This window comes from Cherax quadricarinatus, chromosome 60, assembly GCF_038502225.1.
Source record: "Cherax quadricarinatus isolate ZL_2023a chromosome 60, ASM3850222v1, whole genome shotgun sequence".
Classification (NCBI taxonomy): domain Eukaryota; kingdom Metazoa; phylum Arthropoda; class Malacostraca; order Decapoda; family Parastacidae; genus Cherax; species Cherax quadricarinatus.
In genome coordinates this window covers 9,129,690-9,144,689 of record NC_091351.1, presented here as the reverse complement: position 1 = coordinate 9,144,689, position 15,000 = coordinate 9,129,690, and positions in this window count along the sequence as shown.

The following is a 15,000-nucleotide window of genomic DNA, read 5'->3' as shown; positions in this document are numbered from 1 at the left end:
AAACCTGTGGCCAGGGTGGGTAGGAACATGCGGCTAGGGTGGGTAGGAACCTGTGGCCTGTGTGGGTAGCAACCTGTGGCCAGGGTGGGTAGGAAGATGTGGTCAGGGTGGATAGGAACGGGTGGCCAGGGTGGGTAGGAACCTGTGGCCAGGGTGGGTAGGAACCTGTGGCCAGGGTGGGTAGGAACCTTTGGCCAGGTTGGGTAGGAACCTGTGGCCAGGGTGGGTAGGAACATGTGGCTAGGGTGGGTAGGAACCTGTGCCCAGGGTGGGTAGGAACCTGTGGCCAGGGTGGGTAGGAACCTGTGGCCAGGGTAGGTAGGAACATGTAGCTAGGGTGGGTAGGAACCTGTGGCCAGGGTGGGTAGGAACATGCGGCTAGGGTGGGTAGGAACCTGTGGCCATTGTGGGTAGGAACCTGTGGCCAGTGTGAGTAGGAACCTGTGGCCAGGGTAGGTAGGAACATGTAGCTAGGGTGGGTAGGAACCTGTGGCCAGGGTGGGTAGGAACATGCGGCTAGGGTGGGTAGGAACCTGTGGCCTGTGTGGGTAGCAACCTGTGGCCAGGGTGGGTAGGAAGATGTGGCCAGGGTGGATAGGAACGGGTGGCCAGGGTGGGTAGGAACCTGTGGCCAGGGTGGGTAGGAACATGTGGCCAGGGTGGGTAGGAACGGGTGGCCAGGGTGGGTAGAAACCTGTGGCCATGGTGGGTAGGAACCTGTGGCCAGGGTGGGTAGGAACCTGTGGCCAGGGTGGGTAGGAACCTTTGGCCAGGTTGGGTAGGAACCTGTGGCCAGGGTGGGTAGGAACATGTGGCTAGGGTGGGTAGGAACCTGTGCCCAGGGTGGGTAGGAACCTGTGGCCAGGGTGGGTAGGAACCTGTGGCCAGGGTAGGTAGGAACATGTAGCTAGGGTGGGTAGGAACCTGTGGCCAGGGTGGGTAGGAACATGCGGCTAGGGTGGGTAGTAACCTGTGGCCAATGTGGGTAGGAACCTGTGGCCAGGGTGGATAGGAAGATGTGGCTAGGGTGGGTAGGAACCTGTGGCCAGGGTAGGTAGGAACCTGTGGCTAGGGTGGGTAGGAACCTGTGGCCAGGGTGGGTAGGAACCTGTGGCCAGGGTGGGTAGGAACCTGTGACCAGGGTGGGTACGGACCTCTGGCCAGGTTGGGTAGGAACCTGTGGCCAGGGTGGGTAGGATCCTGTGGCCAGGGTGGGTAGGAACGGGTGGCCAGGGTGGGTAGGAACCTGTGGCCAGGGTGGGTAAGAACCTGTGGCCAGGGTGGGTAGGAACCTGTGGCCAGGGTGGGTAGGAACATGTGGCCAGGGTGGGTAGGAATGGGTGGCCAGGGTGGGTAGAAATGGGTGGCCAGGGTGGGTAGGAACCTGTGGCCAGGGTGGGTAGGAACCTGTGGCCAGGGTGGGTAGGAACCTGTGGCCAGGGTGGGTAGGAACCTGTGGCCAGGGTGGGTAGGAACATGTGGCTAGGGTGGGCAGGAACCTGTGGCCAGGGTGGGTAGGAACCTGTGGCCAGGGTGGGTAGGAACATGTGGCTAGGGTGGGTAGGAACCTGTGGCCATTGTGGGTAGGAACCTGTGGCCAGTGTGAGTAGGAACCTGTGGCCAGGGTGGGTAGGAATATGTGGCTAGGGTGGGTAGGAATCTGTGGCCAGGGTGGGTAGGAACATGCGGCTAGGGTGGGTAGTAACCTGTGGCCAGTGTGGGTAGGAACCTGTGGCCAGGGTGGGTAGGAAGATGTGGCTAGGGTGGGTAGGAACCTGTGGCCAGGGTAGGTAGGAGCCTGTGGCCAGGGTGGGTAGGAACCTGTGGCCAGGGTGGGTAGGAACCTGTGGCCAGGGTGGGTAGGAACCTGTGGCCAGGGTGGGTACGGACCTCTGGCCAGGTTGGGTAGGAACCTGTGGCCAGGGTGGGTAGGATCCTGTGGCCAGGGTGGGTAGGAACCTGAGATCAAGGTGTCCAGGAACCTGAGGCCAGGGTGGCCAGTAACCTGAGACCAGGGTGGCCAGGAACCTGAGATCAGGGTGGCCAGGAACCTGAAACTATGGTGGCCAGCAACCTGAGACCAGAGTGGCCAGGAACCTGAAACCTGGGTGGTCAGTAACCTGAGACCAGAGTGGCCAGGAACCTGAAACCAGGGTTGCCAGTAACCTTAGACAAGAGTGGCCAGGAACCTGAAACCAGGGTGGCCAGGAACCTGAGACCAGGGTGGCCAGGAACCTGAGACCAGGGTTGCCAGGAATCTGAGACCAGTTGGCCGGGAACCTGAGGCCAGGGTGACCAGTAACCTGAGGCCAGGGTGACCAGTAACCTGAGACCAGGGTGGCCAGTAACCTGAGGCCAGGGTGACCAGTAACCTGAGGCCAGGGTGACCAGTAACCTGAGGCCAGGGTGACCAGTAACCTGAGGCCAGGGTGGCCAGTAACCTGAGGCCAGGGTGGCCAGTAACCTGAGGCCAGGGTGGCCAGTAACCTGAGGCCAGGGTGACCAGTAACCTGAGGCCAGGGTGACCAGTAACCTGAGGCCAAGGTGACCAGTAACCTGAGGCCAGGGTGGCCAGTAACCTGAGGTCAGGGTGGCCAGTAACCTGAGGCTAGGGTGGCCAGTAACCTGAGGCCAGGGTGGCCAGTAACCTGAGGCGAGGGTGGCCAGTAACCTGAGGCCAGGGTGGCCAGTAACCTGAGGCCAGGGTGGCCAGTAACCTGAGGCCAGGGTGACCAGTAACCTGAGACCAGGGTGGCCAGTAACCTGAGGCGAGGGTGGCCAGTAACCTGAGGCCAGGGTGGCCAGTAACCTGAGGCCAGGGTGGCCAGTAACCTGAGACCAGGGTGGCCAGTAACCTGAGGCCAGGGTGGCTAGTAACCTGAGGCCAGGGTGGCCAGTAACCTGAGGCTAGGGTGGCCAGTAACCTGAGACCAGAGTGGCCAGTAACCTGAGGCGAGGGTGGCCAGTAACCTGAGGCCAGGGTGGCCAGTAACCTGAGGCCAGGGTGGCCAGTAACCTGAGGCTAGGGTGGCCAGTAACCTGAGACCAGGGTGGCCAGTAACCTGAGGCCAGGGTGGCTAGTAACCTGAGGCCAGGGTGGCCAGTAACCTGAGGCTAGGGTGGCCAGTAACCTGAGACCAGGGTGGCCAGTAACCTGAGGCGAGGGTGGCCAGTAACCTGAGGCCAGGGTGGCCAGTAACCTGAGGCCAGGGTGGCCAGTAACCTGAGGCTAGGGTGGCCAGTAACCTGATCCCAGGGTGGCCAGTAACCTGAGGCTAGGGTGGCCAGTAACCTGAGGCCAGGGTGGCCAGTAACCTGAGGCCAGGGTGGCCAGTAACCTGAGGCCAGGGTGGCCAGCAGCGAGCCACTACCCGTCTGTCAATGTGCACATTTCTCTCGCTTAGCTGGAGATGAATGATGCAGAGGGACATGTTGCCTGTTGCTCCCTGCATGAAGTGCACCTTGCAACACCCGGCAACACCCGGCAACACCCGGCAACACCCGGCAACACCCGGCAACACCCGGCAACACCCGGCAACACCAACATTACCATAACAAATTGTTCATCGGTTTCAGCTGGAATTAAATTTGCATCATTAATACAGAATGAAATAACCGTAAAGCTACACACGAACACTCACTATAATTCACGCATTCCACACACACACACACACACACACACACACACACTCACACACACACACACTCACACACACACACACACACACACACACACACACACACACACACACACACACACACACACACACACACACACACACACTCACACACACACACACACCCACACACACACACACACACACACACTCACTCAAGGAAAAAGATCTTGGGGTGAGTATAACACCAGGCACATCTCCTGAAGCGCACATCAACCAAATAACTGCTGCAGCATATGGGCGCCTAGCAAACCTCAGAACAGCATTCCGACATCTTAATAAGGAATCGTTCAGGACCCTGTACACCGTGTATGTTAGGCCCATATTGGAGTATGCGGCACCAGTTTGGAACCCACACCTAGCCAAGCACGTAAAGAAACTAGAGAAAGTGCAAAGGTTGGCAACAAGACTAGTCCCAGAGCTAAGAGGTACGTCCTACGAGGAGAGGTTAAGGGAAATCAACCTGACGACACTGGAGGACAGGAGAGATAGGGGGGACATGGTAACGACATACAAAATACTGAGAGGAATTGACAAGGTGGACAAAGACAGGATGTTCCAGAGATTGGACACAGTAACATGGGGACACAGTTGGAAGTTGAAGACACAGATGAATCACAGGGATGTTAGGAAGTATTTCTTCAGCCACAGAGTAGTCAGTAAGTGGAATAGTTTGGGAAGCGATGTAGTGGAGGCAGGATCCATACATAGCTTTAAGCAGAGGTATGATAAAGCTCACGGCTCAGGGAGAGTGACCTAGTAGCGATCAGTGAAGAGGCGGGGCCAGGAGCTCGGACTCGACCCCCGCAACCTCAACTAGGTGAGTACAACTAGGTGAGTACACACACACACACACACATACACACACACACACACACACACACACACACATTTATAGACATATATATATATATATATATATATATATATATATATATATATGTATATATATATATATATATATATATATATATATATATATATATATATATATATATATATATATATATATATATATATATATATATATACATTAGTAATGTCCATATTAATTGAGACAGGGATGAAATAAGACATATTTTTCTTAAATTAATGCTAATTTGAAAAATACTTGAGAGATAATTGATTTAATATGAGAAATGACTACCCTTTGCTTTTATAATAATTGGTACACAGTTTGGTATAGAAGCGAGCAATGTTGAGCACATTTTCTCTAGTTCTCCATCTTGGTACCTGGTCCTAATAACAGAAGCGACCAATGTTGAGCACATTTTCTCTAGTTCTCCATCTTGGTACCTGGTCCTAATAACAGAAGCGAGCAATGTTGAGCACATTTTCTCTAGTTCTCCATCTTGGTACCTGGTCCTAATAACAGAAGCGACCAATGTTGAGCACATTTTCTCTAGTTCTCCATCGTGGTACCTGGTCCTGAGCACATTTTCTCTAGTTCTCCATCTTGGTACCTGGTCCTAATAACAGAAGCGAGCAATGTTGAGCACATTTTCTCTAGTTCTCCATCGTGGTACCTGGTCCTAATAACAGAAGCGAGCAATGTTGAGCACATTTTCTCTAGTTCTCCATCGTGGTACCTGGTCCTAATAACAGAAGCGACCAATGATGAGCACATTTTCTCTAGTTCTCCATCGTGGTACCTGGTCCTGAGCACATTTTCTCTAGTTCTCCATCGTGGTACCTGGTCCTGAGCACATTTTCTCTAGTTCTCCATCGTGGTACCTGGTCCTAATAACAGAAGCGAGTAATGTTGAGCACATTTTCTCTAGTTCTCCAACGTGGTACCTGGTCCTGCGCACATTTTCTCTAGTTCTCCATCGTGGTACCTGGTCCTGAGCACATTTTCTCTAGTTCTCCAACGTGGTACCTGGTCCTAATAACAGCAGCATATAGCGTCTCCACAGTTGAACAGTTCTATTAAACGATCCTGGGTTTGGTTATTGCTCGTAGATTCTCAAATGGGTTGAGGTCAGAAGAGTTTCCAGGTTAATTTAGAACGCTTAGCCCACTCTCTTCTCGAAGAATGTCAGCATTTTTCTGGAAGTGTTGCGTGGAGCAAGATCCTGCTGGAAAATGATTCTCCATCAGGAAAGTCTGTCCACAATGGGAAGCAAATGAGTTGCCAGAATTACTTTGTATTTGTCACCGTTCATGGTTCCCTCAACATTAATAAGCTGTAAAGGGCCGTTAGCAGTAAAACTATCGCAAAACATCTTAGATGGGTGTTTCGGAGCTTGTTGATATGTCCATTCTGAAGAAGTTTGCCTTTGATCCGTCTCACTACCACTGATCTGTACCCTTGTACTTCAAAATGCGCTACATCTGACCGAGTGTTCACCGCAGCCCTTTTTTCTTCTTAGTAGCTGCCAATAATTGTTCTTTAACGCTTTCTGTCAGTTCTGCCATCATCAAGGAGCCTTCGTCGAACATTTGAAGAATAATATATACGCCAGCTCTAGCCAAATCTCTGTAGATCTTTACTGGTTTCCTTGGGATCCTTCACTCTATTTTTTTATATAATAACTTTGTCATCGTGAGGTGTTGTCTTGAGTTTTCTTCCACACCTTCCTCGACGCAGCGCTGCACAATCACCAGTGTCATTAGCTCTCTTCAGAATCCGACCAACAGTTGACTTTGCTAGGCTCAGATTTTCGGCCATCTGTCTGATACTCAAATCAGCATGTTTTCTGTAAGCTACAATACTTACACGCATTAATCATTCACTCACAGAACACGCTTGCAGGAATAGCCTTGCAGAACAACAGCTGTTGTAGTACTGACGAGAGTCACAGGGTAGCACCACAAGTGGATGGTTGCTAGAAGTCGGTAGCAAACTCTTATGAAAAGTACCCAAACTACATTAATTAAGCCAGAGACTAAGATATATTATGATATAATCACAAAAGTTATATATATATATATATATATATATATATATATATATATATATATATATATATATATATATATATATATATATATATATATATATATATATATATATATATATATATATAAAAGGACAGTCATAATGAAATTAATGAACAGAAGAATGGACGGGGACTCGAACCGTAGTCCTTGTATGTACCATACCTTCTTGGTTCACTAGTACAGCGTTGAGCCTGTCAGCGGGTATCAGTGTGCGTCAGTGTGTGTGTCAGTGTGTACTCACCTAGTTGTACTCACCTAGTTGAGGTTGCAGGGGTCGAGTCCACGCTCCTGACCCCGCCTCTTCACTGGTCACTACTAGATTCACTCTCTTTCTGCTACATGAGCTTCATTGTATCTCTCCTTAAAGCTATGCGTCGTGCCTCCACTACATCACTCTCCAGATTGTTCCACTTCCTGACATCTCTATGGCTGAAGAAATACTTCCTAACCTCCCTGTGACACGTCTGAGTCTTGAGCTTCCATTTGTGACCTGTTATTGTTGTGTCCCATCTCTGAAATATCTTGTCTCTACCTTGTCAATTCCTCTTAGTATTTTGTGTGTCGTTATTATGTCCCCCCCCCCACCATCTCTCCTGTCCTTCTGTGTCGTCAGGTCGATTTCCCATAACCTCTCCTCGACATCCTCCTTAGCTCCGGGACTAGTCTTGTTGCAAACCTTTGCACTTTCTCTAATTCCTTGACGTGTGGGTGTGGGTTCCATACTGGTGTTGCCTACTCGAATATGGGTCTGACGTACACAGTATACAGAGTCCTGAACGACTCTTTACTGAGATGTCAGAACACTTTTTACAGGTCTGCCAGGCGCCCACATGCTGCAGCAGTTATCTGGTTGATGTGCGCCTCAGAAGATGTGCTCGGTATTATACTTACCCCAAGATCCTTTTCCTTGAATGAGGTTTTTGGACTTAGGCTCCCTAACCTGTACTCTGTCTGCAGTCTTCTTTGGCCTTCCCCAATCTTCATGACTTTGCACTTGGTGGGGTTAAACTCCAGGAGCCAGTTGTTGGACCAGGCTTGCAGCCTGGCCAAATTTTTGCATCTGGTCACGAACACATAATCGGGTGCCAAACAAACACAGCCGCGCCAATTTCCACATTCTGCGTCATTTTTTTTTTTCAGGCACCAATTTTCCCCACTTCCTGTTGTTTATGTACACCTAACAAAGACCCTCGCCTTGTTGTCAGTCTTGGTCAGAAGTGCATTCATTCACTGTGAACTCCTTGTGTTGTATTTCGTGTGTTTTTTAATTCAGAGCCAGTACCCGGCTAGGGCTTGCCATATATGATTATTGGTAAATATTTTTTTTTCTCAGTTGTTTGTTGGGCTATCTTATTGAAACTTGGGCAATATGTGATGGAAAGATGCTTCTTAACGTACACCAAAAAAGAAAGAAATCTGACGATAAACAACGGAGTTCACTTCTCAGCCATAAGACATTCCCTAAAACTCTTAAAAAGCTGTTTACAGCGAACGGTTCGTAGGGGTCTATAACAGACTCGTGCAATGTTAGTTTTCTGAAACAGTGCTGGCCATCGCTTATTCTTTTCTAGGTGCTCCACCAGTCTTTTCCTGATAAGCTTCTCCATGGCATTATATATTACACATGTCAGTGATACTGGTCTGCAGATTAATGTTACCTACCTGTCTCCTTTCTTAAAGATAAGGACTACATTAGCTGTCTTCCATATCTCAGGTAGTTGCCGTGTTTCAAAAGATGTTAATGATTGTTGTTAGTGACACACACAGTGCCTCTGCTCTCTCTTTCAGGATGCCAGGAGAGATGTTGTCCAGTCCCACTGCCTTTGAGGTATCTAGTTCACTTAGCAGCCTCTTTACTTCCTCCTTGGTTGTGTGTATTGTGTCTAGTACCTGTTGGTGCACCCTACCATTCCGGTTTACTGTTGTTCAGTCTGTCTCCACTGAAAATACTTCCTTAAATCTCTTGTTTAGCTGTTCACATACTTCTTCGTCGTTTCTTGTGATCTTCCCTCCTTCCATCCTCAGCCTGATTACCTGTTCTTGACTGTTGTTTTCCTCCTGATGTGGTTGTACAACAGCTTTTGGTTAGATTTGGCTTTCAGTGCTATGTCATTCTTGTATTGCCACTGGGCCTCTCACCTTATCTATGCATATTCATTTCTGGCTCTTCAGCTAATCTCCTTATTTTCCTGGGTCCTTTGTCTTCTGTATTTTTTCCATTCTCTAGCACACCTTGTTTTGGCCTCTATCTTTGGTTGAACCAAGGGCTCAATTCTGTTCATCCCATTGATTCTGTTGCCCTTACATAGGTACGAACCTCTTCTCTGCCTCTTTGCAATTTGTGAATTCCATCATTGCATTCACTGTTTTCCTATCAGTTCTCTCTCCCACTGTACCTCACGCAGGAAATGCCTCATACCTGTGTAGTCCCATCATTCATAGTTTGGCTTCTCCCATCCTACTCAAGCTGCTTCCCTCTCTATATTTAACTCTGCAATGTATTTGAAGCTCAAGACCACGTAATCACTTGTTCCTAAGTGCCTTTCATATGTGATGTCACCAATGTCTGATCTACTCAAGGTGAATGTGAGGTTGAGCCTTGCTGCTTCATCCTCTCCTTTCTCTCTCTCTCTGGTTGTGTTACTAACATGTTGATGCATGAGGCTTTTCAGTACAACCTCCATCATCCTGGGCCTCCACATTTCTGGTCCCCTGTGTTGCTCCAGGCTTTCCCAGTTATCTTTCTTGTGATAGAAATCACCCACAACTATTAGCTTTGCCCTGCCCACTTTGGCCCTTCTGGCAACCTCGGCCAGTGTCTTAACCATTGCTCTGTTGCTCTCATCATACTCTTGTCGTGGCCTCCCACTATTCAGTAGTGGGTAGTACATCACTGCAATCACCATTTTGGGACCCCCAGTTTAAAGTGTTCTTACTATGTAGTCCCTCGCTTCTCCTCTGTCCAATCCTCACTCCTCAAAACTCCATTGGTTTTTCATGAATAGTACAATTTCTCCCCCCCCCTTCCTTCTGTTTTCTCTATTTTTCCTGTTCTGATATCTAGTTGGAAAGATCACGTCAGTTACCATTCTTGTCATTTTGGTTTCTGTGAGTGCTATGATGTCTGGGGATGCCTCCAAGATTCCTTCATGCCATTCCCCACTTATTTGTTATTTCGTCTATATTGGTGTAACATATCTTCAGCTTCTTTTCCAGGATTGTATCCTGGGAGGTTTGTGGAGGCTGGGGGAGTGGGAAACTTGACATCACATTATGGGAGGCTGCTGTGTAGGTCTGTGTGGAGGTGGGTTTGTGCTGAAGGGTGTCTATGAGTGCAGAGTGTAGTTTGATTTGGGTTAATTTCTTTAGTTGCAGTGTTCTGTGGGTAGTTCTCTGGGCGGTTGTGTTTACTGGTCCTCCCGACTCTGGGTGTCCCTGCCTGTCTCTAGCCTTGTCTCTCTTTCTTGCTCCTTGCACCTTTGTATCCTCTCTCTCAGTTTCTGCCATCCTGTACGTGTTCTGTTGTGGTCGAGGAATACCCGTTTGAATTTTGTTGTTTCCTTTAGCCATGGTTTCTCTGCTGCAGGATCATGTTTCACACCGTTTCTGTCCTGAAAACCAATTTGACTGGTCAGTTTTTACCCCTTGAGTATCCTCCGATTCTCTGAAAATTAATCAGCTCATTCATGTCCTCCTCTCCTGTTTGTCTGATGGTATTTTCAATCCCTTTTCCTCTCCCTGGCATCTTTTTTCATATGTCTTCCCTTTGGCCTCCTGAAGCCTAAAGCCTATGGATAAAAACTGCCCTCTTCCTCTCCTCTTCCCATTGCTTTTTCCATCCACATCTCTGGGTCCCACTGCTGCTTCGCTTATCATTTAATGTCTCTCTAGGTGGCCCGGCAGTGCCTCTGGAGGGAGATATCCCCATCTATACCTACAGTTCCCTCACTTACCAGTGTCCTTGTACTCAGTAGTATGCTGTTTACTCTCCTAGACATTTCCTGGCCCTCTTCATGGCCTGATAGATCCTCAACATAGGTCTCATTCCCATCCTTTACTATGCACCCCCCCCATCTCGATACTGGTGTACCTTCTCCTGATTCCATGCCCCTTCTATTCGATGTCTATATTCTGCTTCAGCATTCTCAATTCGCCTTCTAGCCTCTGTATCCTGGCCTTTGCAGCTTCAGATTGCAGCTCCTACTTCTTGCTCTTTGCATCAATCCTCTCCTCCATTTTAATGGTAAGCTCTTCTAGCTTCCTTTACCACTCTTGTTCCATCCTCCTCCTGAGCTCTTCTGCCCATTCTTCCTTTCCAGGCCAATCTTCCTCAGTTTCCCTGGCTTTTCCGATAAGCTCTACTGCCCTATGTGTATGTTGTGAGCTCATGGTGTGTGTGTATGTGTGTACTCACCTAATTGTACTCACCTAATTGTGGTTGCAGGGATCGAGACTCAGCTCCTGGCCCCACCTCTTCACCGACCGCTACTAGGTCCTCTCTCCCCCTGCTCCATGAGCTTTATCATACCTCTTCTTAAAACTATGTATAGATCCTGCCTCCACTACATCGCTTGCAAGACTATTCCACTTCCTAACCACTTTATGACTGAAGAAATACTTCCTAACATCCCTTTGACTCATCTGAGTCTTCAGCTTCCAATTGTGACCCCTTGTTTCTGTGTCCCATCTCTGGAACATCCTGTCTCTGTCCACCTTGTCTATTCCACGCAGTATTTTGTATGTCGTTATCATGTTTCCCCTGACCCTCCTGTCCTCCAGTGTTGTCAGACCGATTTCCCTTAACCTTTTTTCATAGGACATTCCCCTTAACTCTGGAACTAGCCTTGTTGCAAATCTTTGCACTTTCTCTAATTTCTTGACGTGTTTGACCAGGTGTGGGTTCCAAACTGGTGCTGCGTACTCCAGTATGGGCCTGACGTACACAGTGTATAAAGTCTTGAACGATTCCTTACTGAGGTACCGGAACGCTATTCTCAGGTTTGCCAAACGCCCACATGCCGCAGCAGTTATCTGGCTAATGTGTGCTTCTGGCGATGTACTCGGTATTATACTCACTCCTAAGTCTTTCTCCTTGAGTGAGGTTTGCAGCCTTTGGCCACCTAGCCTATACTCTGTCTGCAGTCTTCTTTGCCCTCCTCCGATCTTCAAGACTTTGCATTTGGCGGGGTTAAATTCTAGGAGCCAGTTTCTGGACCACACATCCAGCCTGTGTGTGTGAGTGTGTGTGTGTGTGTGTGTGTGTGTGTGTGTGTGTGTGTGTGTGTGTGTGTGTGTGTGTGTGTGTGTGTGTGTGTATGTATGTGTGTGTGTATGTGTGTGTGTGTGTGTGTGTGTGTGTGTGTGCGTGTGTGTGTGTGTGTGTGTGTGTGTGTGTGTGTGTGCGTGTGTGCGTGTGTGTGTGTGCGTGTTTGTTCGTTTGTGTGTGTGTGTGTGTTTGAATTTGTGTAAAAGAGTGTCAGAGTGTGTTAGAGTGTATCATAGAGTTTCCAAGGGTGTCATAGTGTATCAGAGAGTGTCAGAGTGTATCAGAGAGTGTCGGAGAGTATCAAAGAGTGTCAGAGTGTGTCAGAGAGTACCAGAATGTATCAGAGAGTGTCAGAGTGTATCAGAGAGTGTCGGAGAGTATCAAAGAGTGTCAGAGTGTGTCAGAGAGTACCAGAATGTATCAGATAGTGTCAGAGTGTATCAAAGAGTGTCAGAGTGTGTCAGAGAGTACCAGAATGTATCAGAGAGTGTCAGAGTGTATCAAAGAGTGTCAGAGTGTGTCAGAGAGTACCAGAATGTATCAGAGAGTGTCAGAGTGTATCAGAAATGTCAGTGTATGAAAGAGTGTCAGAGAGTGTTAAAGAGTCTCAGAGTGACAGAGAATGTGAGAGAGTGTTAGAGAATGTCAGAGTGTGATCTTATGCTTCCCATCAGCGCGGCATCATTAGCGTGCTCTGACAGACTGAGGACTCGATCCTCCGTGGCAGGTCATTTGTATAAATTAAAAATATTGCCAGCACTAATATTGGCTCTTAAAGAACCCCATGCCCGTGTGTGTGTGTGTGTGTGTGTGTGTGTGTGTGTGTGTGTGTGTGTGTGTGTGTGTGTGTGTGTGTGTGTGTGTGTGTGTGTGTGTGTGTGTGTGTGTGTGCAGGTAGTGGCGCAAAGCTTGCATCATCATTCTTATTGATCCAACCATCTCACAGTAGCTGCTTCTCCAGCAACACTTCCACCTTCACCTTAGTAATGAAACTTGTTCACCTGGCCTCCCCAGACTCACCTGGTCCTGTGAAACTGGCCTCCCCAGACTCACCTGGTCCTGTGAAACTGTCCTCCCCAGACTCACCTGGTCCTGTGAAACTGTCCTCCCCAGACTCACCTGGTCCTGTGAAACTGTCCTCCCCAGACTCACCTGGTCCTGTGAAACTGTCCTCCCCAGACTCACCTGGTCCTGTGAAACTGGCCTCCCCAGACTCACCTGGTCCTGTGAAACTGGCCTCCCCAGACTCACCTGGTCCTGTGAAACTGGCCTCCCCAGACTCACCTGGTCCTGTGAAACTGGCCTCCCCAGACTCACCTGGTCCTGTGAAACTGGCCTCCCCAGACTCACCTGGTCCTGTGAAACTGGCCTCCCCAGACTCACCTAGCCCTATACACCTATCTTCCCTGGAAACAGGTGTTAACCTCAATGTACTCATCCTCTCACCTGAACCAGGTGATAATTAAAAGGGATAATTAACAAGGAATCTAAACCACAATAAAAAAAACTTATAACAAGAGAGCTGTTGAACGAGTCATGGTGAAAGTGCTTCCTCTTCCCTGCCATCCCCCACCCATGTGATAGACGACCTGGGAGGGTGGGAGAGAAGTGTTGCAAGGAATGTGCACAATATTATCTAAGAATCTGACATTATGAAGAGGCACGATAACACTAACCATAAATTTGCTTACATTGTTGACGTCGCTTAGTTATCTCGTTAGTATTGTTAGCATCTGTCTGTATGTATTAAGATACTGTTACCATTATTTTCTCTAACCCACTAACGTAATATATTCGTATTATTAGTCTATATTTTACTATATTAATATCGTTATCCTTTCTATATATATATATATATATATATATATATATATATATATATATATATATATATATATATAGTATAGGGAAGTACCACCTGTATGGCTGGAATGGGGACCCTCATTCTCAGGAAAGACAATAAACGTACCTCAGGGAAAACTCAAGGTTCTCCCCGGAGCTGTTTGAATATTTTCTTCTCCTACCACCCCCTATATATTTTATATTCTATGTGAACATTTATTAATAAACAGAATACATTTACAGAAAAAAACACATAAACATGAATACAATGGCACAATGTATCAAAGATCATGAATTTCCTCCATCTCCTCCGAGGCTGGACGCGAGCCAAGTATGCAGCAAGCATTTCCCCTCTGGATGGCTACGCTGAGGCGCTGGAACATGAAAGTGGCTGCCCTTGGGTCCCTGGTGGTCTCGATGAGTCTGGAACCCAATTCTTTAAGGAAAAGTGTGGCATTTTTCCCCATGATCCCAAGGTCTCTGATCCTACTGGGACAAATTGATACTGTTGTCTAATGTCCCTGTACTTCCTGATCTTGTACTCCTCCCTGTGGTCAGCAGCTCCTCCCTGTCGCCCCACACTGTGATGGATATAGGTGTCAGCCAGTGTGGACACACAGGTATAGTCCCATGCTAAGAGCTTGCCATTCTTCCAAGGATAGAGGGTGATCCCGTCGGGGAGGTTTGCTGGGTTGTGGGTATTGTTGGCTGCTAGTGATCGGGGCTCCCTCTCGGCAGGGCATCCAGCTGTAGCAAGGGTTCTCTTAATGATGCCGTTGACCTCATTGTGTCTTGCATGCCAGCCCTTGGTTTTGGAACAGTTAAGACCATGTAGACCGTATTGGTCTGCTTGCACTTCGCCACAAATACACGTATATTCTGTGTGAATTGGGGCAGCAAGGTGCAGAGCCACTGCAATACGGAGGGTCTTAGGGTCGAGTCGCGTTCCCTGTTTGGAGGAAGTCCCCGGAGTGAGGTGCGCTCACAGCCTGGAGACGGGCAATCTCCCTATCTGATGTTGCAGCCCTGAGCATGTTGGCAAGCACCTTTTCAGCAATCGGGCCATCCCAGCTTGACTGTTTGTGAGCCAGTGCTGCACTAGGGTTTGGTGGTGGAGCAGCAAGAGTCTCCCATTCGGTGATGGCACTGGCATAGCTAGGGTCTTCTATTCCTGCTGAGTCACTGAGGGTATCAGAAAGAATTTGTCTTATCAACTCGTTTGATGCTATGGAAGAGGATAGGAAAGCTGGTAGAGCAATCTGGGAGGATCTG